Source organism: Mus caroli, chromosome 16 (assembly GCF_900094665.2).
Source record: "Mus caroli chromosome 16, CAROLI_EIJ_v1.1, whole genome shotgun sequence".
NCBI classification, from domain to species: Eukaryota; Metazoa; Chordata; class Mammalia; order Rodentia; family Muridae; genus Mus; species Mus caroli.
In genome coordinates this window covers 84355360-84382299 of record NC_034585.1, presented here as the reverse complement: position 1 = coordinate 84382299, position 26940 = coordinate 84355360, and the positions used below count along the sequence as shown (strand labels likewise).

Below are 26940 nucleotides of genomic sequence, written 5' to 3'. Positions count from 1 at the left end.
GTGGATGCAGACAGAAACTTGCTGGGGGCTATGTAGGCCTTCAAGTTTGTGGAAGTCACTCTGAGTTTCTCCAAGAATTAGATAAAAGGTTGTCTGCGGACAGAAGAAATGAGAAGAAATGCCTGGAGATCTGGGTAGAAAGAGAACTTGTAAACTTGATCAGTGTGCAGGTTAAGAAACTGGAGATTTCCAGGTGACTGCTAAGGACTTTTAAAGACACACTTGACATTAGTGGTTTCCGATCGTGAATTTTAAATGAGCCTGTGACTGTGCTCGTGTGTCTTTTGTTTGCCTCTGATTCTTTTTTTTTCTTTTTTTAAGCCATAGATAACTGTCTAGGTTCAGGTGTGAATGAAGTGGTCTGTTAGATTTAATGAGTGTGGTTTTTATGCCAAAAGGGTCTGATTGAAACACGGCTGAGCAAATTGAAGGAGGGGATTTTAAGGCTAGAATACAAATCCAGTTTCTATTTTCCTTTTATTATTGTATATGTATGTTCAGTCTCTTAAGGACTTACTTTTAATTCTGTGTGTGTGTGTGTGTGTGTGTATGTGTGTGTAGGGATATGCTCACTGAGCGCAGGTGCCCATGGAGGTCAGAAGAGGGCCATAGATCATCCTAGGCTGTAGCCTTGGACAGTTGTGAGCCATTTGCCGTAGATGATACTGGGAAGGAGTGTTTCTGATGTCTCTCCCACAAAAATAACTCAGCAAGGCAACTCAGCTTTCAGAAAGGTGTACGGTGACCAACCCTGGGTAAGCAGGCCACTTGGTTTTTATCCTATAGGAGGGTGGTGACTGTCTCATCCCACGGTGAGACCATAGCATCACAGTCTGATGTGATTGGCTAATTCATGATGGATGGTGTGTGGGATGGAGAGAGAGAGAGAGAGAGAGAGAGAGAGAGAGAGAGTTAAATATTAGGAAATTCTAAGGGTGCGGTGATCTTCTGAGGTCCTGGTGGTACTGGGAAATTTCAGGAGTGTTACCATTTTGATTTATGCTATGTGGTTGCTTTGACGAAGATGGTAAGAAAGTCAAGTGGCCTTTGTCTTGATGAGGTCACCAGCCAAGATGGATACAAAGCCACATGGTTACTATCCCCCATCAGAACACAGCCCCTAAATCTCACAGATTAAATGTGGACAGTGTCCCTTTTTCTTTAAACAACAAGAAGAAGAACAGCAGCAGCAGCAACAACAACAACAGAGTAAGAAGTGATCTTGGCACCCCTTGTTCACCATGGAATAGGCTGAGACCCCACAGACTTCTGACCCTCTGGGTTGGATGGAAGCCTTAGAAACCAACCTGTTAGAAAGTTGTTACTTTCATACCTTGGCAGCCTTGGGTAGTGCTTTTACCCAATTACAAAAGCAACTGCCCAGGGACCACGTAGTCTAAAGCAATGTCAGGCCTGACAGCACTGAGCAGCTGTCTCTTGTCACTTCCCAAAAACGTGATTTAAAATCTTCCAGGTTCTCTGAGGGAATCCTGTGCCCAGGGAGAGAACACAGGGCATTAAACTTAGCCCTGTGTAGCTCCTACCACATGACTGTCATGCAGCCACTAAAACAAGAGAGAGAAGGGACACAAAGATGCTCTTGTTTCCTGCTTCTCCCAGGGTCCCAGAGCACTGTGGCAAGGTGGATGAAGGAGCTCACATTTTCTCTTCAGAGATGCTTTGCCATGTTCTTGTGCACGTCACCAAATATGTTACTGGAATTTTGTTGTGCCTTCATGGTCACCATAGGAAACACGGGAAATCAGGTCACCTCTTGGGTTTCCTAGTCTCATTAATATAAGAATATAAGAACTTTCAGGTGGAAGCTGAAAGACACATTTATTAGAGTTTTAAAGACCCCCCCTTCCCCCACCTCATGGAAGGTAAGCTATAGATCTCAATGGCTGCCCTGAGGACAAGAATGGAGGAAAAGAGTCATGCCATTTGAGCAGGCTTGAAGGTCATTGTTGTGGTTTGTATATGCTTGGCTCAGGGAGTGGTACTATTAGAAGGTGTGGCCCTGTTGGAGTAGGTGTGGCCTTGTTGGAATAGGTGTATCACTATGGGTGTGGGCTTTAAAACCTTCATCCTAAACCTGGCCGTGGTGGCACACACCTTTAATCCCAGCACTTGGGAGGCACTGGCAGTTGGATTTCTGAGTTCAAGGCCAGACTGGTCTACAGAGTGAGTTCCAGGACAGCCAGAGCTACACAGAGAAACCCTGTCTTGAAAAAACAAAAACCAAACCAAACCAAACCAACCAACCAACCAACCAAAAAAAAAAAAACCAGCAACAACAACAAAAAAAAAAAAACCCAAAACCAACCAACCAACCAAACAAACAAAAAACCCAAAAATCCCTCATCCTAGCTGCCTGGAAGTCATTCTGCTTAGCTGCCTTCAGATGAAGATGTAGGACTCTCAGCTACTCCTGCACCCTGCCTGCCTGGTTGCTGCCATGTTCCCACCTCGATGATAATGGACTGAACCTCTGAACCTGTAAACCAGCCTCTAAATATATGTTGTCCCTTATAAGAGTTGCCTTGGTCATGGTATCTGTTCACAGCAATAAAACCCTAACTGAGGCAGTCGCACTCAGGGCTCACCAGCAGCCACATTTCAGGGAGAAGGGCTTTAGGTTCCTCTTCAGAATTCAGAGCGTCATTGACATACCCAGTTGCCACTGGCCCCAGAGGAACCTCCGCAGGGGGAAACACAGTCTGAGGCTTTCCTCTGGGGGAGGAAGGAAGGGAAGATGTTGAAGATCGGTGTCACCTTGTTTAATGTCTCTATTCTCCTTTAGTGGGATAGAGGGGCACGGGTCTTTACCGAGTAGAAAGACTCTTCCTGAGAAATGGGGTTCTTTCTGCTGAGATGGGCAATTAAGTGCTGGCGGACACAGTCCTCCTTGGACCCAACTCTTCAGGCTTGAAGTCTAATGGCTGAATAATTGGCCTAGGGGTCTATATGAAGTATGTTATCATACCATAATGGTATGTTATCACCTGTGGGTTTTTTATTTGTTTACCGTGTGTTATCTCATTATCCTCCCAGTAGTTAAGCATGAGTCCCAAGGGGTTACCAGAGGGAATTTGATTCTTTTATTTTTCTTAGAGTTCATTTTTTGGTGGTGGGGCATTTCCCATCCCTACTTTCAGATATGGCAGCCCTTTACAGCGCCAACACTCGCCTCCAGGCGTTTCTGGGATAGTAGCCTTTTTACTCCAAGTCAACTGCTTTGCTCATCCACGAGCAATTCCCTTGCAGGGCGGTGTCCGGTCTGGTGCTTCTTGGCACCAGCAGGTTAGAACAAAGCCCTGACTAGGTTAAAGGGACTGCCACTGAGGTGCGTGAGGTTGCATCAGCACCTGCAGACCTGTGTATCGGGGTTCCCAGATGTCCCAGCTACCAAGGAAATCCTTCATCACTCCTTGTAACTTTCCTTGTTACACACAGAGTTACCTACTCACTGAGATGCTTGTCGAGTCCTTCTCGTAAGTTGCTAAGAAACTTTCTCTTCTGGGATCATTATCAATCTGAGGAGTGTCCAAAGGGGACAGACAGATATAATAAAGAGTCAAGTTTTAGGAAAGTCTAGGATTCAGGCTTTGGGCAAATAGGCAAGTACCACAAGTGTTTTAATAAGATAAGGAAGGTCTACAGGATGCTAGCCCTTGGCCCATTAGCTGTCTTTGAAGACAAGTCTGCCTCTTATGGTGGGATCCAAACTCGGATCTTCTGCAAGAGGAGTATGTGCCACCTGAACCACCTCTCCAGCCCCTCAGTCAGTTTCTGAAGGAAGGGGACGTGGCTTTGTGGACATGGCCACCGATGTGAAGATTGTTTGGGTTGGGTTCTAGGCTCTACAGAGTTCCATAGTCTGGGCAGGCCGATGGCTTTCAAATAGCAAACGTTTTGTTTCTTTAATGTCTCAAAGCTGAAGAGTCTAAGATAAAGGTGCTGGCAGAGTTCACTGGTGAGGGCCCACTTCCTCCTAGACTTCTATGCCTTCCATCAGTGGAAAGCACAAATGAGACATGGGTCACGAAGGGCTAATCCCAAGTGTGTGGGCCACGCTGTCATGAACTAACCACTCCACCGCCTTCACTTTCAAGATGTGGATTTTGAAGGTCCGTGGATGTCAAAACTCCTGATATGTCGCCTGGGGATGAGGGGCTGCTGAGCTGAAGCTGGGATGCAGGATACTGATAGCGCACAGGAATTACTAGCATCGTTCTCCCATTCTGTTTTTAAGCTATGCTCTTCAAAGATCTAGCATGCCAAGCCTTGGAAAATGCTCAGCGTGTGTTTTGATGCATGCCAGGAATCCTTCCTATTTAGGTGATGCTTAAGTGCTGCATATTTCTCGTCCTAGTCCGTCCCTGTCCTTGCTGTTTCTGCTTCCGACTGAAGTGGCTTCTGTGGTTACAGGAGAGACTTTAGGCTTGGGAGTTTTGGATTGTGCTTCTGATGTGGAGTGGCTGTCAGGTGGTGATGAGTCAGTCATTTACTGAGGGTAGCAAGCACTAGTCTAGGCACGTCTACCGTGAGCAGAAGTGGCAAGGGTAGCTGTGTTTGTAGAGCTTTTGGTCTAGTTGTGTGTGTGTGTGCCTGTGTGTGTGTGATCAGTAAACAAATACAGCCAAAGTATAAAGTGTTTATAGTGTGTTTTGAGAAAGCATAAAGAAAGAAGATGTAGTAGGGGTTAGAGTTGTCTTTGAGCAAGGATCTAATGCCTAACATCAGATATCTGTACAGGCAGGAACAAGTCTCCATGGGCGGTTGATCTAGTTGGTGGCATGGCCTTAGGAAAATAAAACCCCAAATTAATGCTAAGGGCCAGGGATATCACTTGTGGTCATTGCAGCAGCCTGAGCCGGTATGCTCACATAAATCTGTCAAAGTGGGAACGGGCAGTGTGTGAACAGATACCTTCGATTTTTGTGGGAGTTGGGGAGGCGGGCTTTGAGGGAGCAGTGGCTGGTGGTTATCCCTCCTGGAGGCAGCTGACCTCAGAGCCGCTGATCTGAGTCAGTTTTCCCGGTGGAAAGTTACACCTGTCAGGGTTACAGCTGTTCTTTAATAAGCCAAGCTCATCTGTGGCCAGGAAGAGAACAAAGGTTCCCAGGTGCCTGGCCTTAAGAGCACCGAGAAGGTCTGAATCACAAGCCTGAGCTTTCAGCAAGGTGTGTGGTTGCGTGGCCGCTGAGAAAGTAAAAGTCAGATACTGACAGCCTAGCAGCGCTGGGGGCCCCTAAATGAGACATCGTTCCTCTTGGCGACCACCACGCACTGGAGGATGGAGGCTAGCTTTGGGGGTTCAGATGATGCGGTAAGATGTTTGTCAACCTTCTGGTAGGGTCTACCTCACAGCATTTTGGGATGGGTACCTCCTAGGACCTGCACCAGGAATGGCATACCACCAGCCCCCCACCCCCCACCCCCCATGTGTGGGCCGCCTGCCTTGTTTCTCTGGGAAGTCTGAGAGTGTCTGAGCTGGTTGAATAGAGATTCTGCTCATTGTGTGCAGGAAATGCAGCATCAGGACATGAGGCAGGTGTTGCAAATAGGTCAGTATAAAGTAGCCACCGACTGACCCACCCTTACCGCCAGCCTGTGAGCTGGCTCTTGCAGACCTTGCTTTGGTGAACAGGCCCAGAGAACACATTCATCCACTTCCTACCAGTGCGTTACTCATCCTCTTGCTCATTACCCAACTTGGCTTGCTCAGGTTCCATATCTTCTCCATGCATCTCTGGTAGACGCCGTGATGATTCACGTGACGGAGCTTTGTTGCAAACCCTTGCCCATGCTTCCCACAGGCTGCATCTGGCCCTGAAAGGTGGATGAGGTCCTTGTGGGGAAGCAGGCTCTGGGAGGCATGTTAAGTGCTCTGACTTCTATACGTAGAACCCGAAGATGATGCCACAAGAGACGAGGATTGTAAAGGGGAAACCCCTGGGCTGTGACTATGCTGCAGTTCCTGAGGGCAGGGTGGTTGGCCACCCAGGTGTAGTGGTGGGGCTGGGGAGGGCTGGATTCCAGCTTCACAAAGGCTAGGTTAGAATTTCAGATTCAATTCCTCCTTTTGGGTGGCTTTGGACTTTCACTGAGCCTTTCTGTGCTTTAATCTCTGCCTGTAAAATGGAAATGGATCTAGTCACCAATCTGTGCTGAATTAGTCCGGAGGACCAGGTACCGATATGAGTGTAGTGGTTTTTATGGAGAAAGTGGACAAGAAGCAAGCGATTGCCTTCCTCGTAGAAACGATCTCACACCAACTCAGAGGGAAACATTGTTATTGTTGTGCCCCTGTTATACAGGTGGGGGCCTGAGAGCCCGGTGCTGTCCAGGGCTCTCACTTAAGCTGCCTGGCATCTTCTGTGTCTTTGCCCCTCTGGTCACAGCTGTTAAGAGGGCCTGAGTGTGGGCTGAACATGTCTCATACAAATGTTCCTAGTTAATAATTCGTATTTGATTCATTTCTCTCACTCTGATCCCTCATGAATAACCCATTCTGGTTTCTCGATCTTCTTTGAAATTTGGGATTCACAAAGGTTGTTGGACATAAGGCCCCATGAAATATGCAATGTTTGCCTTGACAGCTGGCATACTGCCACAGGGCATGCCTCTTTGACTCTTTATCGTCTTGATTTAATTTGATACTTGAGACAGTCTCACTTGACTCAGTGAGAGAGTCTTCTGGGTGTGAGGTGGAGGTGAAGACGAAGGTGATGTGACAGAGAGAAGGGACAGTCAGGAAATAAGATGGGGCTACACTCTGCAGAGCCCTGAGAGAGGCGGGGCTACGCTCTGCAGAGCCCTCAGTGAGGCGGGGCTCCGCTCGATCCGTAGTGTTTGAAAAACAACGTACACCTGATCTAAATAAGTTTTCACGTTTCATAAAATTATAAAAATCTTAAAGTCTGTTTAACACAGTTACTGCTATTCTAATTAATAATGCTTTAATATATAATATATAGTTCAACGACATGAATTACATATCTTATGTTGTGCAACCATTGCTGCTTGTCTCAGTTACTGCCTTATTGCTGCAAAGAGACATCGTGACCTCGGCAACTTAAAACACAAAGATTTAATTGGAGACTTACCTACCGTCTGAGAGGGCTAGCCCACCATGGCCATGTGTGGCAATGGCTGTGTGGACCATGGCTCTAGAACAGTAGTAGCTAAGAGCTTACACCTTATCCGGAAATTGGAAGCAGAAAACAACAGGCTAGATCTGAGGTGGGCTTTTTGAAACTTCAGAGCCCAGGTATTCCTCAGTGACACACCTCCACCAACAAGGCCATACCTTCTAACCCTTCCCAGAACAGTCCTACCAAGTAGGGGCCAAGCAGTCGACAGAAGAGCCTGTGGTAGCCTTTTTCTCTCAAACCACTGCATGCTATCTATGCCAAGACTTTTCTGTGTACCTGGAATGATGGAATGTAGGGCCATTGATGTTGTGTTGCTTCTAAGAATGTCAGCCTTTCAATGGCTATGCATATGAAACCATGTGATGGTTTGTATCTGCTTGGCCCAGGGAGTGGCACTATTTGGAGGTGGAGCCTTGGTGTGTCACTGTGGGTGTGGGCTTTAATCCCCTAGTCCTAGCTGTCTGGAAGTTAGTCTTCCACTAGATGCCTTGAGATGAAGATGTAGAACTCTCAGCAACTCCTGCACCATGCCTGCCTGGATGCTGTCATGTTCCCACCTTGATGATAATGGACTGAACCTCTGAACCTGTAAGCCAGCCCCAATTACAGGTTGTCCTTATAAGAGTTGCCTTGGTCATGGTACCTGTTCACACCAGTAAAACCTTGAGACACTGTGGGTGCCTGGATTGTTCCCACCTCAGGGCTGCAATGAATATTCACGAGCAAGTGTAAGCCACGATGCTCTGCTGTGGTTCAGAGGCCCAGTGTTAGTTTCATGGGATTTCAGTGGTAGGACCTAGGGAAAGCTTTGTCTATAACAAGCTTGCTGAAATGATTTCTTGGTTTGCATGCCTCTGTCCAGTGTCCCCAGCAGGCTTCCTTGCCACCTGGCTGAGTCTTCCACAGTAGTTATCTGGGAGGATGCTGGCAGCTGGTGAGTGAGATTGCCTTCGGCCATCCTGACTGAGTGCCTCCTGTCCTGGGTGTCTAGCCCCTTGCCTGTCTATGGCTGGGCCGAGACGGTTCTCGTGCACCCACTTCTCATGATTTGCTTATGAGTTCTGCAGTTGCTGAATGGATATTACTTTCCCCCCTATACTGTGTTGGAGCCCCAACTTCTGTATTCCTGTGGTGCTTTCACTGGTCAGTTTGTGGAGAAGCGACTTATGCTGGCGACTTGAGTGCTGGAGCATGCTGCCGGACTTTACTAGCTGGTCTGGGTGAAGCTGCCTTTGCTTATGTCTGTGAGCCTGACTAAGCCAGCGGCTTACTCCATCCACCTTGTCCCCTCCCTCATACCGGGACCCGGGACCCCTGTGTGTCTGTCACCTTACTACAAGTCTTATATCTGAGATGGTGTGTTTCCTGATTGGAAATAACCGATTTCAGAGGAAATAGTGGCGAGGCATTCTAGGGATGCTACGAGCTAACGTCTACATTCCTAGATGAGAGGGAAAGACCAGTGAGTTCTCCTCAGGGCAGTCTGTAGCTATCATTTATAAGAAGCTGCCTAATTTTAATTTTACTTGAGAACTCTGTCAGGTGTCAGGTGTTGCACCTGAGACGTTAGGCTGTGGTCCTTTTCGCTCATGCCTTCCCTGCGGCTTGGTTTCTCTTTCCTTATCCAAAGTTACCGAGAATCCCATCTCCTTTTCTTATAGTACCGTGCAGTATGTCTAATTTGGAAGGTATGAAATAATTCTATTCCACGATTAGCAAATACAGATGTGTTTTGAATTGTTCAGACTGTGTGTGTGTGTCTCCGTTGCTCTCCTGCAAAGCTGTTTTTGTTGCTACCTCATAGTAGGGGCTTTCTGGGAGGACTTAACCAACTTTTGTTTTTAGCTCTTAAGTCTTATAGGTCCTCCCATCTCCACCCAGCCCACACCAGAGCCTGACATGGTCATGTCGCAGACACCGAGGTTGCTTGAGGTACTCTCTGGGGTTGCTGCATGACTGAAAACGATCTGGGCATACTAATGTTCCTCCTTACCACTTAGAGAAGTATTGTGCATGTGCCCTGTAACCCCATAAATCCATGCATTCTTTGTCAATAGTTATCCCCGCCCCTCCTCATTTCACTGGAGGGGAAAGAATGTAGCTGTCTTTGGCACGTGTCTGGTTGTTGCTGCAGCCTGGGCTGGAGGAAGTGGCTGTCTTTCACGCTCTTGCCCTCCCCAGTGGGAATTCTCCCACCCACCCAAGAGTCCACCACTTCCCTGAGAGGAGGCAGGGCTGTGCCCTAATCCTCGTCTTTCAGGTCTTCTGTGGTGTCTTACTCTCAGTGCCCGCGACAATGATTGTGGCTCATTACTGCTGAGCAGAGAGGTGTCTGAGAGATCCCACACCAGGGAAAGCCCAGATGCTCTGCCTCCACAAGCCACATGCACCTCCTGTGAAGAGCGCAGAGCATCCTTGGAATCCACGGGCCCACTGCTTGCATGTGGGCAGGATGGCATCTGGTCCCATATGTTGTACTACGGTCACTAAGGGATCTCGGGTTTTCCCCTCCACCTTGCCTTTCCTGTCTTTCCCCCATCACCCTTCGTGTTACAGATCTGGCTTCAGTTGCTAGTATGTGGGCCACTGGCAAGTCTGAAACTTTTTATTTTGATGTGTTAAAAGTGGTTCTTCTGTGAGGAAATCTAAATTGAGTTAGTGACAGAAATTGGAGTTTTCAAATCATGGAAAAAAATATAGTTGGGAGATGGAACTAGGGGTACGGAAAGGAGTAAATTGGCCAGCGTGATTTGATCGCTGAGAAAATTGAAGCCTAGGATTCCGGGGAACTGCCCACACTGTCCCAGCAGGGCACTCTGGAGGTAGCACGAAAGGCCATTAGTGTCCTCTTGGCCTCTTTCTTTGATGTTATATTCTGTGAGGAAAGCCCCACATCTTTATCAAGCATTCAGGAGAGAGAGAGAGAGAGAGAGAGAGAGAGAGAGAGAGAGAGAGAGAGAGAGAGAATGCCATAAGGAATTGCTAAGTTGGGTTGCACAGGGTTTCATGTGAGCCTGTGAATATTCTATCAAATGAGATTTAACTAGTACCTGTACTGTACATAAGACATTGCCTGTGAGGGTGAAGAAACCTGGCCATCTCTCAGAGAGGAGGAAGGCCTCTTCTGGGCCACAATAAGGACCCTGAAACATTCCTTGTTCCTTAGCAGATCCACAGACCACCCAGCACCAGAGCAGGAGGCATGAATTCGTATTTAGCCCTCGGACCCGTTTCAGAGATAAAACGATTGGTTTTGACAGTTAGTCTGTAGCTAGCTACAGGGCACCTTTCCATGGTGCCCGCACCCCTTCCGTGGTGGTCCCACCGGCCTGAGGAGATGTGTATTTAGAATTGTACATACTGGCTGTTGCGCAACACCCTCGAGGGGCATCAGTTGATATAAGGAGGTGGACACTGCTCTCCAGCCTCACTGCAGACAGGTCGTTGTTAGGTACCAAGCAGGCTGGTGTGAACACTTCAGACTTTGTCCTTGGGAGTCCTCCTCCGCTCTCTCTCCTTGAGCTGGTCACTGTGGAGGTAAACATCACTGAAGGCTCCCGCTCTAGGCTGTGGATGTTACCTCCATTAGTTGTGGTCGAGTGGGGGAAGCTGGCTAGATCCTTGATCTTTAAACAGAAATCCAGAGGACCGTGTTTTACCAATGACACTGTTGCATTGAACAGGACAGAAAGGTTTAAAGTCCACTCTTACAAGCCTAATGTATGCAACAGCAAGCTAAGGACTGAGCTGACTAATTTTTGCCAAGGTTAGGCCTGGGCAAACCTCAGCATGGTTGCTTTTCCCTTTTCCTTTCCTTTTAGTCTTGCTCTCTAGTCCATAGTAGCTGGGAGTCCTGACCTCCAGCTGTAGACTGCAAACTGCTGGAATTACATACACTCCTGCCACAGCCAGCTGGTATTCATGAACTTAACTGACACAGTTTGGTAACAGAGAGGTTGAGCCTTTTCTGGGTATTTCTCCGTGTTTTTCTCCGTGTGGTTTTCTACCATGTTTATTGTGCTGGCTACTGTGGTAGCATCCAGCTGCTATGCAGAGAGCTTTTAAGGGCACCAAAGCCTCGATGTCTCAAAAATATCATACAGGGTGTTTTCTCTTTGACTAATACAGCAGAGTATTTTTGTGACTTGGGTCAGTTAGCATCACCCCCACAGTGATGCTGATCTGGAGAAACTCTTGAGGGCCAGATGGTACTCCCTCTACTGGACATGGTTTCTTTGGCTCAGAAATACTATATATTTATGCCCAAGTCTGTTGCCTCTGGTGAGGGTCATAACTTCATTTCTGCTTTCTTTTCCTAAATACATATGACTTTTTTCAGAGAGAAGGAAAAACCCTGTGAATGTTCAATTTCAGGTTAAGATGCTGGGAAGTTGAAGAGGGCTGGTCATTGTGGTCTGATGTGTGGTGGGTCTTCCAGCTTGGCTCTCCCTGAACAGCCCTTCCAACCACATGAGCACATGTTTGGTGAGAAGTGCTGTTCTTCTGAGAGGGCCACTCAGCCCAGAGGCTTCTCTGTTCAGATGTTGGTGGTTTTCCGTGTCAGCAGCCGCTTATCCGGGTCTTTTGAAAATTCCCAGGCACTAAATGACAACAGCAGGTGTTAGGTGCTAATTCTATCCTCATGGATGTCTCAGGCTAGACTTCAAGGAGTCTCTGGTGGTCTCTGGAACCAGCCGTAGGGAGCTCCACTTTCAGGCCTGAGATACAGAGAGGGGGATGAGAGCTGACTCAGTCCAGCATAAGCTCATCCCGTGCCTCCGTGTGGCTTCATCAAAACTGAGCCAGCCACCTCCTGGGAAGAACTGGGTAAAACACCAGACAAATGCCACCACCTTTCCTCTCCTTCCAGGGAGAAATTAAATCACCTCAGAAGGAAGAACTGAAAGTCTGTGGGATCCGAAAGTTACAGGACACACTTCTCGGGATAGAGTTTTAGTTACTTCCCATTGCTTTGAAACAAACGTCATGACCCAAGGACTCATGGAGAAAGTGTCTGAGTTTTGGTCCCAGAAGGTTGGATTCTATAATGGTGAGACTTGTCCGCAGGAGCAGGAAGCTGGTGGGTCACATCTTTATCCACACACAGGAAATAAAGCAAACAGGAATTAGAGCCCAGCGATGAACTCTTACAGCCCACCCGGTGACATTGCCTCCAACACAATGCCTGTCCCAGAGGCCCTTTAAGCTCTCCTTATCATGTTTTCAAGCAACTCCTATGGCCTATGGTTGTTGCGAGGGAGGAGTCCTTCATGGGGGACTCAGGGAGGTGAAGGGAGCTAACCAGACCAAGAAGCTGAGGGATCCCGTCCTTAGGCAAAAGCAGAAGCAGAGAGAGTGAACTGGAGGTGGTGAGGCACTCAAACCTCAGAGCCTGGCTCCTGCCTGCAGTGCACTTCCTTCAGCAAGGCTCTGCCACCTCCCCAACCGTGCCACCAGCTGGGACCTCAGCATTGAGATGTGGGGGTCTACGTGGGGGACATTCTCATTCACCCTGGGACAGATAGTATAATAATGGTCACCAGGGGTCACCAGGAACTGGAGGAAGCCTGGGGGGAGGCGGGGCGGGGGTGGGGTGGGGAGGGAGAGACTAGCCAAAGGGTACATGTAAAGCCACAGTTAGTTCAAGAATCTAGGGCACAGCAGACAGTAGTCAATGATGCATTGTATCCTTCAAGGCAGCTGGGCAGCAGGGAGTTGAATGTTTACCAGAGCCAGTGAGGTGCACTGAGGTGGCGGATCTATTAATCACCCCGACTTGAGCATCATGCTCCATACACAGGCATGGGGACATTACCTTGTACCTGACAAATTTATACCGCTATATGTGAATTGGGAATAAGATAAAACTTGAAGAAACTTCTTAGGGAGCGATGCGTTTTCCACGTGGACCATGGAGCTCTTTTTTTTTTTTTTTTTACCCGTTAGCGATTTGTCACATTCTTCTGATAAAACTGGAACAAGATTAAACACCCTTCCTGTTCTGGCGTAGGCCAGTGCTTGCCAATGCTGAGATGACTGATGGAGCTCTTCCGCTGCCTCTGTGATGTCACATGGCTCAGTGTATAGCATGACCCTTTCCCCCGCCTGGGCTAGCAATCATTCTAAAGCTGGTATGGTCATTCTAATCATCTTCTCACCCCAGTTTGGTTATTCACTAACTGTGCTCTGGTGGACTCTGAGTCTGCACCCCACACCAAGGGCCTTCCTGTTGCTGACCTGGCTCCTCGCTTCTGTCTAGCCTCCAGATATGGCTCTCAGCCATCCAATGCTAATCGGTGCAAAAGAAGGAGGACGATATTCCTAGAGACTGTAATATTGATGGTACCACAGGGGTGGGCAAAGCAGTAGACTGCACCGATGGTGACACTTCTGTCTTGGGCTTTCTTAGATCAGCACTGTGGGCTCTCATGGCTGGCTGGTCCTTTGTTATGGGGGCTGTTCTGTATGTTGTAGGCTGTTTGGCAGCATCCCATATTCTTCCTAGTGGATTCTCTCCCCAGGTTGGGAAGATGGAAAGCATCTATACATACTTACAAGTACCCTTTGGGGTGTGGTCACCTTGCTCCTTGGAGATACTTCATTTTGCCCCCTCAGACCTATGCATGGGCGTGGTGACGTTTGTTTTCTTCCTTAGTTGTCTTATGTCAACCTCTGTGCAGATTACCAATATCATAAAGATTAGCTAGACACGTCTTTCTTATGTGTGTGGGCATATATCTGTCATGTTTAAAACTCATGGTTTCCACCACACTAACTCTGATCACTGTTTCTCTGGGAGTTATATTGCGTTTGTGTAACTCTGTGTATGTGTGTGTGCCTGTGTATATGTGTGTGCTCGTGTGTGTGCCTGTGTGTATGTGTGTGCTCGTGTGTGTGTACCTATGTGTATGTGTGTGTACCTGTGTGTGTGTGCTCGTGTGTGTGTGCCTGTGTGTATGTGTGTGCGCCTGTGTGTATGTGTGTGCTCGTATGTGTGCCTGTGTGTGCTCGTGTGTGTGTACCTGTGTGTATATGTGTGCTCGTATGTGTGCCTCTGTGTGCCTGTGTGTGCTCATGTGTGTGTGCCTGTGTGTATGTGTGCGCCTGTGTGTATGTGTGTGCTCGTGTGTGTGTGCCTCTGTGAGCTTGTGTGTGCTCGTATGTGTGCCTGTGTGTGCTCGTGTGTGTGTGCCTGTGTGTATGTGTGTGCGCCTGTGTACACATGTACCTTTTCATTCCGGTGTTAGTCTGAGGAGGTCAGAGGCTGACCTTGGATGTCTCTTCAGTCGTTCTCCACTTTATGATCTTGAGGCTCACAGTCACCTCTACTGGCCAGCAATCCTTGTCTTCACAATACTATACTGGTGAGTGCCAGCCAGTGTGCCTGGATGTTTTGGATTTTTCTCTGGGGGCAGGGCTTATTCGGGTCCTCTTGTCTGCTTGGCAAACACTGTAGATCCCTTTCTTACCAATGGCTGCCTGCCTGCCTGCCTGCCTGCCTGATTCCGGTTGGTGTTCGAGTCACTATAATCCCTTTAATGATTACTGCATTTCTATTTTTTGTGGTCCATATATTTGAGGAAAGTCCCTTGCGTGGGGACAGGGGTCTTCTTTATCTCATTTATATGAGTACAAGTAGCTGTCCTCAGACACACCAGAAGAGGGCATCAGATCCCATTCCAGATGGCTGTGAGGCACCATGTGGTTGCTGGGACTTGAACTCAGAACCTCTGGAAGAGCAGGCAATGCTCTTAACCTCTGAACCATCTCTCTAGCTCCAATATCTTTGACTTTTGCTACAGCTAACAACCTTATACAGTGATAATGCTTTATTCACCTGTCAATTTCAGCCATGACTGCTGCAGCCACGTCAGAAAAGCTCTCTGCTTTGTGCCGCAGATACCCACCTTCCTACATCATGATGCTTCCTTCCTCTGACCGGCCACACCCGAGGCTTCTTTTTATCACTGGCCATTAGAAGTTTTATTTAGGGCTGGTGAGATGGCTCAGTGGGTAAGAGCACCCGACTGCTCTTCCAAAGGTCCGGAGTTCAAATCCCAGCAACCACATGGTGGCTCACAACCATCTGTAACGAGATCTGACTCCCTCTTCTGGAGTGTCTGAAGACAGCTACAGTGTACTCACATATAATCAATAAATAAATCTTAAAAAAAAAAAGAAGTTTTATTTAATGAAACTAATGTTTGGAAACCAAGGTGAAGCCAGGAGAGGAGTACTCTTTGGAGTGAGGGAGAAGGAAGTTAGCGGGTTTCCTCTGCAATTTTTAGAAACTGTCCTATAAATGTTGTTCATGGGAATCAAACATATGGCGGATTTGTGTTAGAGGGCCAGCAAGAGAGAAGAACTTCTAGAGGATTTTCTGCACTGTGTTAGCAGTTAGCACTGGTTTTAAAAAGGGTTTGTTTTGTTTTTGTTTTTCTCCTTTCTCCCTTGTCTGATTTCTATGTTTAAGCAAGTGTTTAGGAATTATGTCTCTGTCTAGCAAACTATCCAGGGTTCCGCTCCTGTGGGAGCAGGTAAGGGGGTGTAGTTATCCTTTAGGAGATACCAAGATGTCTGCAGGTGACAGCAAACAAGAGCCTATGCTTTGTGCAGACAGCTCAGTTTCACTTGTAAAATAGTTAAGACCCTATGGGAAGAAATCTCAAGGATGTGGCGGAGCAGGGTGCTGGAACTGAACGACAGCCAGCAGAGTCCTCAGCTAGGCAAGGGAACGCCAAAGGCGAGAATTTAATTGAAGAAAGGGGCGGAGAGGAAGGAGGAGGTGGAGGAGGAGGAGGAGGAGGAGGAGGAGGAGAGGAGGGAGGTGGAGGAGGAGCCAGAGCTGCCGCCGCCCTGGGCCCTCTCCAACACACCCAAATGACCAGATTCATCATAGCAAGAAACTTCACAAGTTACACCCACTCCCTCGCCGGCAGCGGGGAAGGCTACAGCTTCCTGATTTCAGTAACTGGAAGTTGGAGAGATGGAAAGGCGGCCGGGAGTGTGAGCCTCGCTAAGCAGCGGGTGAGCTTCGGAAAATTCAATCCATTTTCTACCCGCAGTCTTCTGGCGCTGGGTACCCGGGGGAAAGCTGCTGCGTGAGGCTGTGCCGAGGATGGGTGGGAGCCCCGGAACTCTTTACTGTGGTCTGGGGCTGGGAGACTGAATGGCCAGAGTCCTGGCACTGCTTAGTTTCTATGCTGCGCCCAGAGCGCTGCGCTTCTCAGTTGTGCTGTGAGAAGCAGTCTGCCACGCGGGTTCTGACTCTCCGGGAAAAGAGGCTGGAAAACTTCATCAGTCTCTCTTGCCTAAGCGAGGATCATTGTATGAAAAACGGGAAAGAGGCAGTGAGATTGATCTTGGCATCCACCAGGGATGCCTCCTGCCGGAAACCCACCGTGCTGTGTGAGCCTCGGGCGATTAGGAGGTGTATGGGGTAGGGGTCGGTGGTGGGTGGAGGGAATGCGAAGGAGAGGGCTGGGATTCTAGGCTGGACTGGTTTCCTTGGGGTGGGGGTAGGGGTGTTCTGAGCTTTGGCTCCGGACCAACACCTGGATGGGACTTCTGGAATGAGGGTCTGGAAGTCTCCCGTTTCCCACTAGTTTTGCAATTAGGCTAGTTGAGCTAAAAGCCCCTTTGGCATGGGGAGGGGGAGGGGGAGGGGGAGAACTGTTGTTTTTTTTTTTTTTTAATCTGGAACTTCTTTTTAGATGTGAGTTTTTCAGCCGCAGCTGGTTGATCTGATTCATTGCCTAATCAAATTTGGGGTGGGGTGAAGAGAGGAAGTTTGGCTGAAGGGTGGCACCGGGTTTGGGGTCTTTGTAAGAGACAGTATCCTAGCAAAGCATAAACTCGGACCCCCACTCCCCCTGCCACACACATACCCCCGTCCTGATTTTTGTTTTCAGCACACTTTCTTGGGTATGTGGTCTTTGATTGCTGTGTGAAGTCAAAGGAAGTTTTGAGGCTGACATACCTGTTTTGCATATTTCCGATCTCATCAGTGATTTGGTGATGCATTGGAGCCAGGATTTTTATATGTTTGTTACTAGCTAATCCTTCATGAAATTACTTTTATAGTAAGAAAGGTGACTGAGATGGCTGGCTCTTAGGTTTGTAACTAACTATCCATTTTGCAACAAACTCTTTCCTAGTTTGAAGAGAGTGGAATAGGAGGTGTTCTTAGCTGATCTGGTCATTTTCCTAGTGTCAGGTAGGATGGCTCGGCTGTCTCTTCCATTCTGGTATTGCAAATCAGAGAAGCAGGCAGCCGGGAACCTTCTGCTTCCTTGAAGGGTAAAGATCTACATGTAAAGGAATGACTCTCTGACCAAACTAGACCTGGGTGTGTGTGTGTGTGTGTGTGTGTGTGAACGGACAGGTGGCATGGCCCAAGCTGTCACACCTGCTAGCTCTTCTGTGGATCCAGAAACAGCTCAGTAGGTAGGTGGCTGTGGGCATGGTGGTGTTGCACCTACTTCTGAGGAACCGGTTGTCTGCCGCTCTGCAGGAGGCAGCTGAACTGGATCTTGTGATGGCCAGGGCAATACTGAGTAATGGATGCGATTCATGGAACAGTGACCCGGAGAGAAAGGGGAAGTGGCGAGTGACAGATGAAGTGCTCACTGTGGGTGGACAGAGCTGGGGTTGATTGTGCTGTAGGACCCCTAAGTGTCTGGAAAGCTCCAGCTCTTGTGTGGTAGTCTTCTTTTGGCCCCCCTCCCCCTCCTTCCTGGTTTGGCTCTGTTTGTTTTATATGCTTTTAAAGTTCTGAATACAGTTAGTCACAGATCTATAGGACCACTGACATTGTTTGTTTTAGTAACTAATTTTCATTGGAGGTTTCCCAGTTCTTGTAAGGTTTAAAATATATTGGTATGCAATTACATTGGATAGATTGTTTTTAAAGACTGAAGCATATATAAAAATGTTTTCTTTTTCATTCTTGGCATTGGTTATATTTGTTCATCCTCTCCCTCTGTCTCTCTCTCTCTCTGTCTCTCTGTCTCTGTCTCTGTCTCTCTCTCCTGTGTGTGTGTGTGTGTTTACTGGTGCTAAATCCATGATATCCTGGCAAGTGTCATACCACTAAGTCACACTCTTCCACCTGTGTGCATTTTCTTATTAACATGTCAGTTTTATTGCTGTTGGAAGAACCAACGTGGGTTTGTACTTGACACACAAAGCCCACCTCCTTCCTAAAATAAAAACATTGAAATGTACATCTAAAAAATTCTGCCTATTGGATGCTGTCAAAAAGGTTTTACAAGATCCTTTGTAAACAAGCAGCTGAGTCCCTCTGCTGTAAGGAGGAAGACATTATGTACTTGTCTTTGACGTTGATCGTGTTTTTCTGCTCGTTAAAGCATACCTTCTGTTTGTGAGCATCATACATATTAGGCCAAATTGTTCCAAGGTGGGTTTTGTGTATTCACTGGGGCACACCCTGTGAAATTGTTTTAGAAGCATCCAGCCAGAGTGTGCACGAGGCTGCGAGGTGATTTACTGTGTGGAGTGTGGAAGCGTTCAGCCCTCTCGGCAATACACGTTTACCTTGGGCAAGAGTAGACAAATTTGTGGTAATGACTGGGGAGGAACATTTCATTTCTGTTCATATTTAATGCATGAGCCTGAGTGTTCTGAAGTTTAGAGCAGCCTTTCTGACTCTGCCAGTTAGCTGTGAGGTCTCAGGATAATGCTTAAGCTCTGAATGTCCCTCTCTCCAGTGAGGATGTAAACACACAAGCTACTTGTGGCTGTGGCGCAAGTAGGCTCTTCATGAATGGCAGTTCACTGAGGGTCTCCTGTTTCTAGTCCTCTCTGGTCATACTTGCAGTCTCAGCACTTCTCTCTGACTGCCTATCAGAATAACGGGAAAGGAGAAAATAGAATTGGGAATGGAATAAAGTGTTCTCCCTATCTGTTCCCTCCTCACTAGGAGTGGGTAGCTCACCAGGGATACCTTTTACATTTCCTGTGTCTTAATCTTAGTTTCCTAGTTAGGTGATGGCAAAGTGACTGCCTCCTTCTGTCCAGTGTTTACCATACCTCCCTGGGATTACTATTCTTTTTAGTTCATCTCATTTTTCTCTCTACCTTCCTTTCATATCCTTCTCAACAAGAGTGGCACATTGAGCCATGACCAGGCGAGCATGCTTATGTCACAGCTGAGCAGCTGAGCTGGGGGGTGGGGGTGGGGTGAGAGTGAGTGAGTTTAGGGCAGAGGCCACAGCCTGGGTTTTAGAAAGGAATGTTGGATTTTGAGGTCCTCCAACCCCAAGCCTCTTGATCTTCTTAGGGATTGTCAACTAGGTCCTCGGGAGGGTATGGTATGATTTGTGCATCGTATTTATGCATCTGGAGTTATAAGGGGCAGACCTGGGGGCCGGGGGTGGGGTGGGGGGCATGGGTGAGGGGGGGAATGAATGGAGTGGGGGTGGTGGTGAGCCCTCCGGGGAGTGGTGGTTAGCTGGAGTAGTATTCATTTCATTATTGTACAGGGGTAGTCATTCTCTGTTGCACCCAAGGATAGATTGTAACTGATGAGCTTCAGGTGTGGAATTCTCTTCAAGGACGACATCTGCTCTTGGTCCAGCCTGTCTGCTCTGCTAGGCTGTCCGTGCTGGTGCTGTTTCATTCCAGTGGTTGCTAGAGGGAGAGAGGGATGGAAGGTGGGGTTCTCACACGTGCCTTGCCCCTCATTGAGTGCGCGTGAGCTGGTGTTATAGTGTTTAACTGGTGAGAGTTGGGGGGAGGGGGGCAGATATCACCACTTTTGGGAAGTTTTGTTTACATGATGTTTTAGCGAAGATTCAAGACTTTCTCCTGATCATAGAGTTTCATTTAGCATCCTGGTGTTTCCACAGGCAGTGAAATGGGATGGGCAGATACTTCAGTGCTGTCCTCTGCAAAGCCTAAGAGAATAAGGGCCTGGAAACATCCGCTGGATTCTTTAAACACCAGTTGCTTTCCCAAGCATTCACGTAGTACTCAAAACAAAAGGACTGTCTGTGACGTGTGAGGTGCTTTTTCTGTGTCCTCTTGCCTGACAAAACGTTTCCTGGGAAGACTAGGCACACACAGCTCCTTACTCTGGATAGGGATCTCATGAGCACCAAAGTCCAGCTTGGCAAGCCAGTGAGTTTTACTGAGGCTGCTTACAGGGATATGGGGGAGGGGTTACTTACAGGAGCAGAAATGATTCCTGTAAAGACAGCTGTATCACCAAAGCCCACCCCAGCATGGTGACAGCTAAAAAAGCTGGGAACCTGGAGCACACTGCACAGCCTATAGGCAGCTCAACAGGTTGGACAGAGTCCTTTCCAAGTGACGCTGGTCTAAACCTTCCAGGCAGCTCAGCTGGTTTCTGCTTCTCCCAGGCAGCTGGTCTGGTCTCAGAGTCTTTTAGGCAGCTTGGATTGTCTAGGAATCTTCTCTCTTACTGCTTACCCTTACAGGGAGGGACCTAGTGAATCTGGTCAGTTTCAGGGACTTCCTGAAGCTGCTTTGAGTAGTTGATCTTTATGCTTAAGGAACATCTATGCAGATCAGAATCGGATTGGAGCAAACTGTTAAGCAACACCCATACCCGCGTTTCTGAAATATATGCAAAAGGAGCCTAACCCCAGTCTCTGTCTGTTCTGACAGGTAGAACCACTGCGGACTGAAACCCACCTTTCCAGATCTGAAAGGAAGGCTGAGGAAGAGGAAGGGAGGGGACAGTCCCGGAGACAAGTCTAGTCCCTCACTCAGGACTTGAGCAGCACCTTCAGATGGCACCTTTGGAGATCTTGACCAAGGCTCTTCTGTTTGGCCTGGGGTAAGTATGGTGTTTACAGAATAAGCATTTGACCTCCACGGCCTTTGCATCTTTACTGTCTTGGAGTGCAGCACAGACACAATGGAATGTTTTGTGTTGGTGACTGGCTCTGGGGATGGACGTTTCTATTCTCCTGGCACAGTCTCCTGTTGCGTTGTTTGGTGACTTTAGAGGTTGACTGCCTCCCTCTGTGCTCCCTGCTTCCCTTTTTGCCTGCTTGTCTGGTGTCAGGAAAGGGGAAGAAGGAACAGATTTGACAACACTGGGGGAAACCTGGTATTCCAATGTGCGTGTTTGAAGCCTGTAGGATCATATTAAATGAGAGAGGCTCCGTCGTCTTCTACCTGCAGAACGTGCTTGGGGAAAGCATGCCATTTCGTGGGAGTGTCATTGCTGTGGTCAGACCGGACAGTTTCATTGTGTGTGACCAGAAAGGATCTGGCACTAAAACATGCCTGAGTCACTTAGAGGAGGAAGGCTTCAAAGAGATAACTTTGTTCCTTGGAAGGGTCACACACACACTTCATTTCCCCCCTGTGACTGGGGACAGTGGTGTCACTCTAGTTCCCATTTACCTTTAGTGGGAGACAATGATCGTCACCAAGAGGTACTTTTTTTGATGGAGCAATGGCTTAGCAGATAAGAGCATCTGCTGTTCTTTCAGAGGACGTGGGTTCAGTTCCCAGTACCCATGTGGTGGCTCACAGCTGTCCATAATGCTAGTTCCAAGGGATCCCATGTCCTCTTCTGGCCTCTACAGACATCTGGCACACACCTGGTGCAGTTACATACATCTAGGACAAACACTCACACACATAAATAACTTTTTTTTTTTTTTAGGAACTTTTGAGCAATGTGAGCTTCTATATTGTGCTTCCCAGGTTTGCCTGCTGCTCATGAATGTACCCAAGCCCATTTTCCTTTTCTTTTAATGTTAACTTAAGCAGGTTTTGGTAAGATGCTGGTGGGTGCCTCCGGCTTTGAACAAAGTAGAAACCAGAATGGTGGCTGCTTCCTGAGGCCCGACAGACCCCTGCAGCTTCTGAGATTTCCCACCGGCATTCCTGGTCCTGCTGTGAGCCCTGCTTCAACCTGTTCTTCCAGTATTGCAGGTTGCTCCTCCCTGCCAGAATCCAGAGCCAGCCGTAGCCACTCCCCTCTGACTTGCCCAGCAGCTGCCGGAGAAAGCTCCTTGGGTGTTTTTGTCACACTGTGTGACCCTAATTGGGTTATGTGCTTTTCCCAAGAAGAGGTAGGGATGACGTCAGCAACAATTGCCCCTGTGTGGTAATGCACTCTGCCTGTCTCCTGTCCCTTACCCTTGGGACCCAGTCTCTTTCTGTGGGAGGACTTGATCAAGTACTCAGGACTCCCCAAACCCTCATTTCTTCCTTTGTGAGACCTTTTCCACAGCCAGCACCTAGGCTTCTCCTGTCCCTTCCCCATGGACTTCCTGTGGCCTCTGTTCCTCCATGGCCTTCCATATCATGACTCAGGCATATGTCAGTTACTTAGAGCAATAAAGCTGGGATATGGCAGAGCTCCACTGCTGCAGACCCTGGGCCCCTTGCTCTACAGTCCGTTTTCCCAACTAAGGCGCCCTGAGGGCTCCTCGACTGTGGGACTGATGGTCGTTCTTTCCCTTAAACTCTCCTTTGCAGGAATCGCCCTGGCTTCTTGGTTTGCTTGAGTGCCTCAGGAGAGGCTGCTCTCCCATCAGTCTTCCAAGACTGTGTCAGGGCATGGTGGCCTTGCTTTCCCGGAGCAATCTTCCCCTAGCTCTCCACTCAGCCATTGTCACCTCTCTCCAAGGTCAACTACTTCCTGCTGCCTTCCTTCTCCAGGCTCCATTTACTCCCAGTTCCCAGTGTTGCCTGCCCAGCCTTTCCCTTGAATACCTTCCACCCTGAAACTGTGCTGCAAATCTTTTTTTTTTTTTATTTTTTATTTTTTATTTTTTTAGTATAGACTAGAGTTTATTTAGGCATGGGAAGGGGGGTTGAGAGAGTAGTAGAGGCAGAGAAAGGCAGAGGAGTAGAGGCCGGCCATGAGCACATGGAGAGGGGGGAGGGGGAGGGAATTGGGAGAGAGCAGGAGCGGTGAGGAAGAGCAAGAGCAGAGCAACAGGTTGCTTGTTTGTTTCTTTAAAGAATTATTTTATAAGCCGGGCGGTGGTGGCGCACGCCTTTAATCCCAGCACTTGGGAGGCAGAGGCAGGCGGATTTCTGAGTTTGAGGCCAGCCTGGTCTACAGAGTGAGTTCCAGGCCAGCCAGGGCTACACAGAGAAACCCTGTCTCAAAAAACAAAACAAACAAAGTGTACTCGTATACAATGTATACACACACACACACACACACACACACATATATAATTTATTTATTTTATGTATATGAGTACACTGTAGCTGTCTTCAGACACACCAGAAAAGGACATCAGATCCCATTCCAGATGGTTGTGAGCCACCATGTGGTTGCTGGGATTTGAACTCAGGACCTCTGGAAGAGCAGTCAGTGCTCTTAACCCCTGAGCCATCTCTCCAGCTCCTGTGTTGCAAATCTTTCGGGCTCTTTCCCACCTAAGAAGTCTTTGGAGGTCACCTAAAACCCGCCCAGAGACATCCAGAGCAGTGTAGTTTGTTTCTTCCAGTGAGGGAAACACCGGGGTGAAGGAGCTTCATTAAAGGAGGCCAGGGGCAGACCTGAGGGAGCCTGTGCTTGTCTGAGCTCGCGTGTGTTCACACTGCAGCTGCTCCAGCTGAATGAAGCGATGGATGGATGGATGCATCATCCCTTGGCTGCCAGTGCAGAGCCCAGCCACCCACCCCCAGGGAGCCAAGGCAGGTTTATGTGATGAATAATGTCCATTTGCTCCCAGTGCTCAGGCCTGTAGCTAAGCCTGTTCTGTGGAAATGGGAAGATAATCTTGCCAAGAGTCTTGCTCCATCCTCCTGTCTGAAATATTATCAGTTGGAATTCAGTGTGTTGAGAGTTTTATCTGGTGGCCAGCCATAGTCCACAGCAATCTCAACCACATACCAGACATGCTCTGCCTCTTGGGTGTGTCCTTCATTGTAAGGTAGTGGAAAGATGGCCAGTCAGCCTGGAAGTCAGAAAACCAAAGGAAGGAGATTACATTCTGGGTACCACAGCAGTGCACATCTAATCCCAGCAAAACACACTGATGTCTGGGAGTTTGAAGCCAGCCTGGTGTACATAGCAGGTTCCAGGCCAGCTAGGCTACTTAGTGAGAACCTGTCTTTAAAGAAACAAATAGACTACATACATTGAGCACCTACTGTGTACCTGGCATTCTGCAAAGTGCGGGGCAGGGAGATGAGTTCCAAGATCTTCACTTTGCATCTCAAAACACGCAGATGTTCAAGTCCCCATGGCACTGTCTGCCTGTGAAACTATTACACAGTATTATTTAGAGAACAATGACAAACATTTTATCTGTACTTGTGTTGTACAGAGGTATGGTTTTTTCCTCAAGTGCTTTTAGTCTACAGCTGGTTGGATGTATGGATGCAGAGAGGTAGATACAGGGTCAGGCCATGTGAGCGAACTTCCTTTCTGTGCCATGTGAGAGTCTCTTCTTTGAATCCAGAGACAGAACCCACATAGCTGCACTGAACTCATCTCTGTTCACTTCTGTCCCCTTGCAACAGACCTTCTGTTCTAAAGAGAAGTAGGGCCTTTGGTGATGATGTCACATTGACTCTAGAGAGAAGCAGGGCTTTTGATGATGATGTCACATTGACTAGGGAGGAGCAGAGCCTTTGATGTCACATCCACTCTGGAGAGAAGGAGGGCCTTTGTTGATGATGTCACACTGACTCTGGAACTTTGTGTTTGGTTCTGTCCTGACAAGGTCTTTAGTGTTTTGTGAATTGGGTAAAGTAAGTGATACTTGAAACACCATGACTGGGAATGTCTCAGCGAGTGGGTAGATGATATTTGGAAAGCTGTAGAATTAGGAATCTTGCTTTAGTTTTAGATATTTGTCCACGGGCTCTTTGAGTTCCCCCAGATAAGTCACATGGCGCTCTAGTCTTTTTAGGAGTAGGAGGCCATCTGGATGGAAGGCCCTGGGTGGCGTCGGTCTGTGGTTTATATGGTTAAGGGTCTTGGAGCTTTGGGATGGATGCTCGGGACACTTCCTCTGGCTCAACTCTCTCCTGCCCACATTGCATAAACATTGGCGTGGCAGGGACAGATGGCCATTCCGGAGCTCCTTTGATGTTACATTTGGTTGCCTAGGTGGGGGTAGAGTGGTTGCTGCCAGTCTCTGTGGGATGAGGAGAGGCTGCCTGGGAAATACCCACTTGACAGTGGGTAAACAGAAGGAAAACTCCACAATAGCTGGGTGCCCTGGTCCGTGTTCAGTCCAGACAGCAGTGGAGTGGGACTTGCATAAGTGTTTAGCTTGGGAAGGGGCCAGAGAGCACAGAGCACAGGCCTTAGTCGATGCGCTGTAGAGTTTGATTTTCTCACTGAATGAATGAACCAGAGTGGGGGTAGGTGAGGGACTGCTTGTCATCGCTTTCATGATTTGGAAAGAAAAAAAAAATCTCTCCCAGAAACTTGGGTTAGGCTCAGGGGAGGGCACCTGAGATCCCAGGTAATCAGTGGAGAGCAGAGCCCTGGTTAGAAGTGTGGTTTTCAGATGATTAAGCAGTGTTAATCCGTGTAATGAGGGCCGGCAGCTTTGACGGAAAAAGGAAGTGCTGTAATGGAGAAGAGAAACCAGACAGGGAGGGCGTGTAATGTCAGAATGCTGAGAGGAGCAGTTGACATGGACTGAATGTCCGATGGCCTTACAGGAGAGGGCACAGTAGAGGATGCTGCCACTGGCTGCTTGCAAGCCAGCTGAGGAACCTCTTCAACTGAGGCCTCTGGCCATGGTGGAAAAAGCAGGTCGCTGATAGGGCCTGTGATTCTAGCTTTGGGCTAAGAACTATTACTTTTCTAATGTGTTTACAGAAGTCCAACGGGTCAAACCGTGTTCATGCATTCAGCATGTTTGCCGTTCTTCATAGTACATTTTTTTTTGAGTGGGTTGAAATTTTGGGTGAGTCCCATTTATTCTTTTAAGATATCACTTGTTATATGGTTGGGAGTGTGGCCTTCGGAGGTGCCCTAGGGAGATTCAGTGGTATGTGATGTACAGCTCCCGCTTTGTCTGGGATGGGGTGAGTCGGGATCTGAACCAGCGAACTGTGATGCCTGAAGATAGTGGGGGTGGGGGGAATAACTAAGGATGTTGTTATGTTCAGGGTCTATCTGTAAGATAATTGCCCTGGGATTAGGATGGTTTAACTTAGACTCTTCAGTTTTTACAAGGGTGTAGACCACATTGGAATTGTGAATTTGGGGCTTCCATGGAATGGGGGTACACACCAATTATGTGCATAGTGCACTGATGAATGACAGACAGCTCACTATCAGTCGCCCAGTCATCAGGGAAGCATGCCAGTGCTCTACAGTGGTCCACAGTGCTCAGCAGAGTGAATCCTGAGCTTTAGTAGGTCAGGTATAAGAGGTGCGTTTTTTTACTTAAGGTGATGGGTTTAATTGGGAAGTTAGTCCATTATAAATTGGGGAATGAGACTGGCTTAACTTGATTTATTGATTATTTTCAGTGGCCCCCATTTCCCTACAAATGATAAGGACTTTATTCTTATTTATGAATGAAAAGAAGCCCGTTTGTGTTGATACCACATCTTAAAAATCCATTCTTTTGTTGTTAGACATGCAGGTCCAGCCAGTGGGCTTTCTGTTTCTGTCTCTGGAGTGACCTTCAGGGCCATGGGCTTGGGAGTTTTGCTGCCGCACAGCTCTCTGGTAGTGCTGTGAACATTTCCTCCTGGTATTCCAGTGTTTCTGTTGGTTTCGCCAGAAGTCGCTCTTCAGGGCAGAGTGATCTTTCTTTCTTTCTTTCTTTCTTTCTTTCTTTCT

General features: G+C 48.0%; 1 protein-coding gene across 8 annotated transcripts in view; it reads left to right on the top strand.

Moving 5' to 3' along the window:
• The window catches only part of Tiam1 (T cell lymphoma invasion and metastasis 1), a 348780-nt gene that overhangs the window by 157931 nt on the left and 163909 nt on the right, over positions 1 to 26940 (top strand). For 7 of the 8 annotated variants that reach the window (XM_029470566.1, XM_029470562.1, XM_029470564.1 and 4 more), the window contains one exon: positions 20811 to 20982. The gene's annotated coding sequence lies outside the window, so the exon portion shown is untranslated. Of the gene's footprint in view, positions 1 to 16036; positions 16188 to 20810; positions 20983 to 26940 lie in introns of those variants that run through there. The other variant, XM_029470563.1, reaches the window with a different exon arrangement.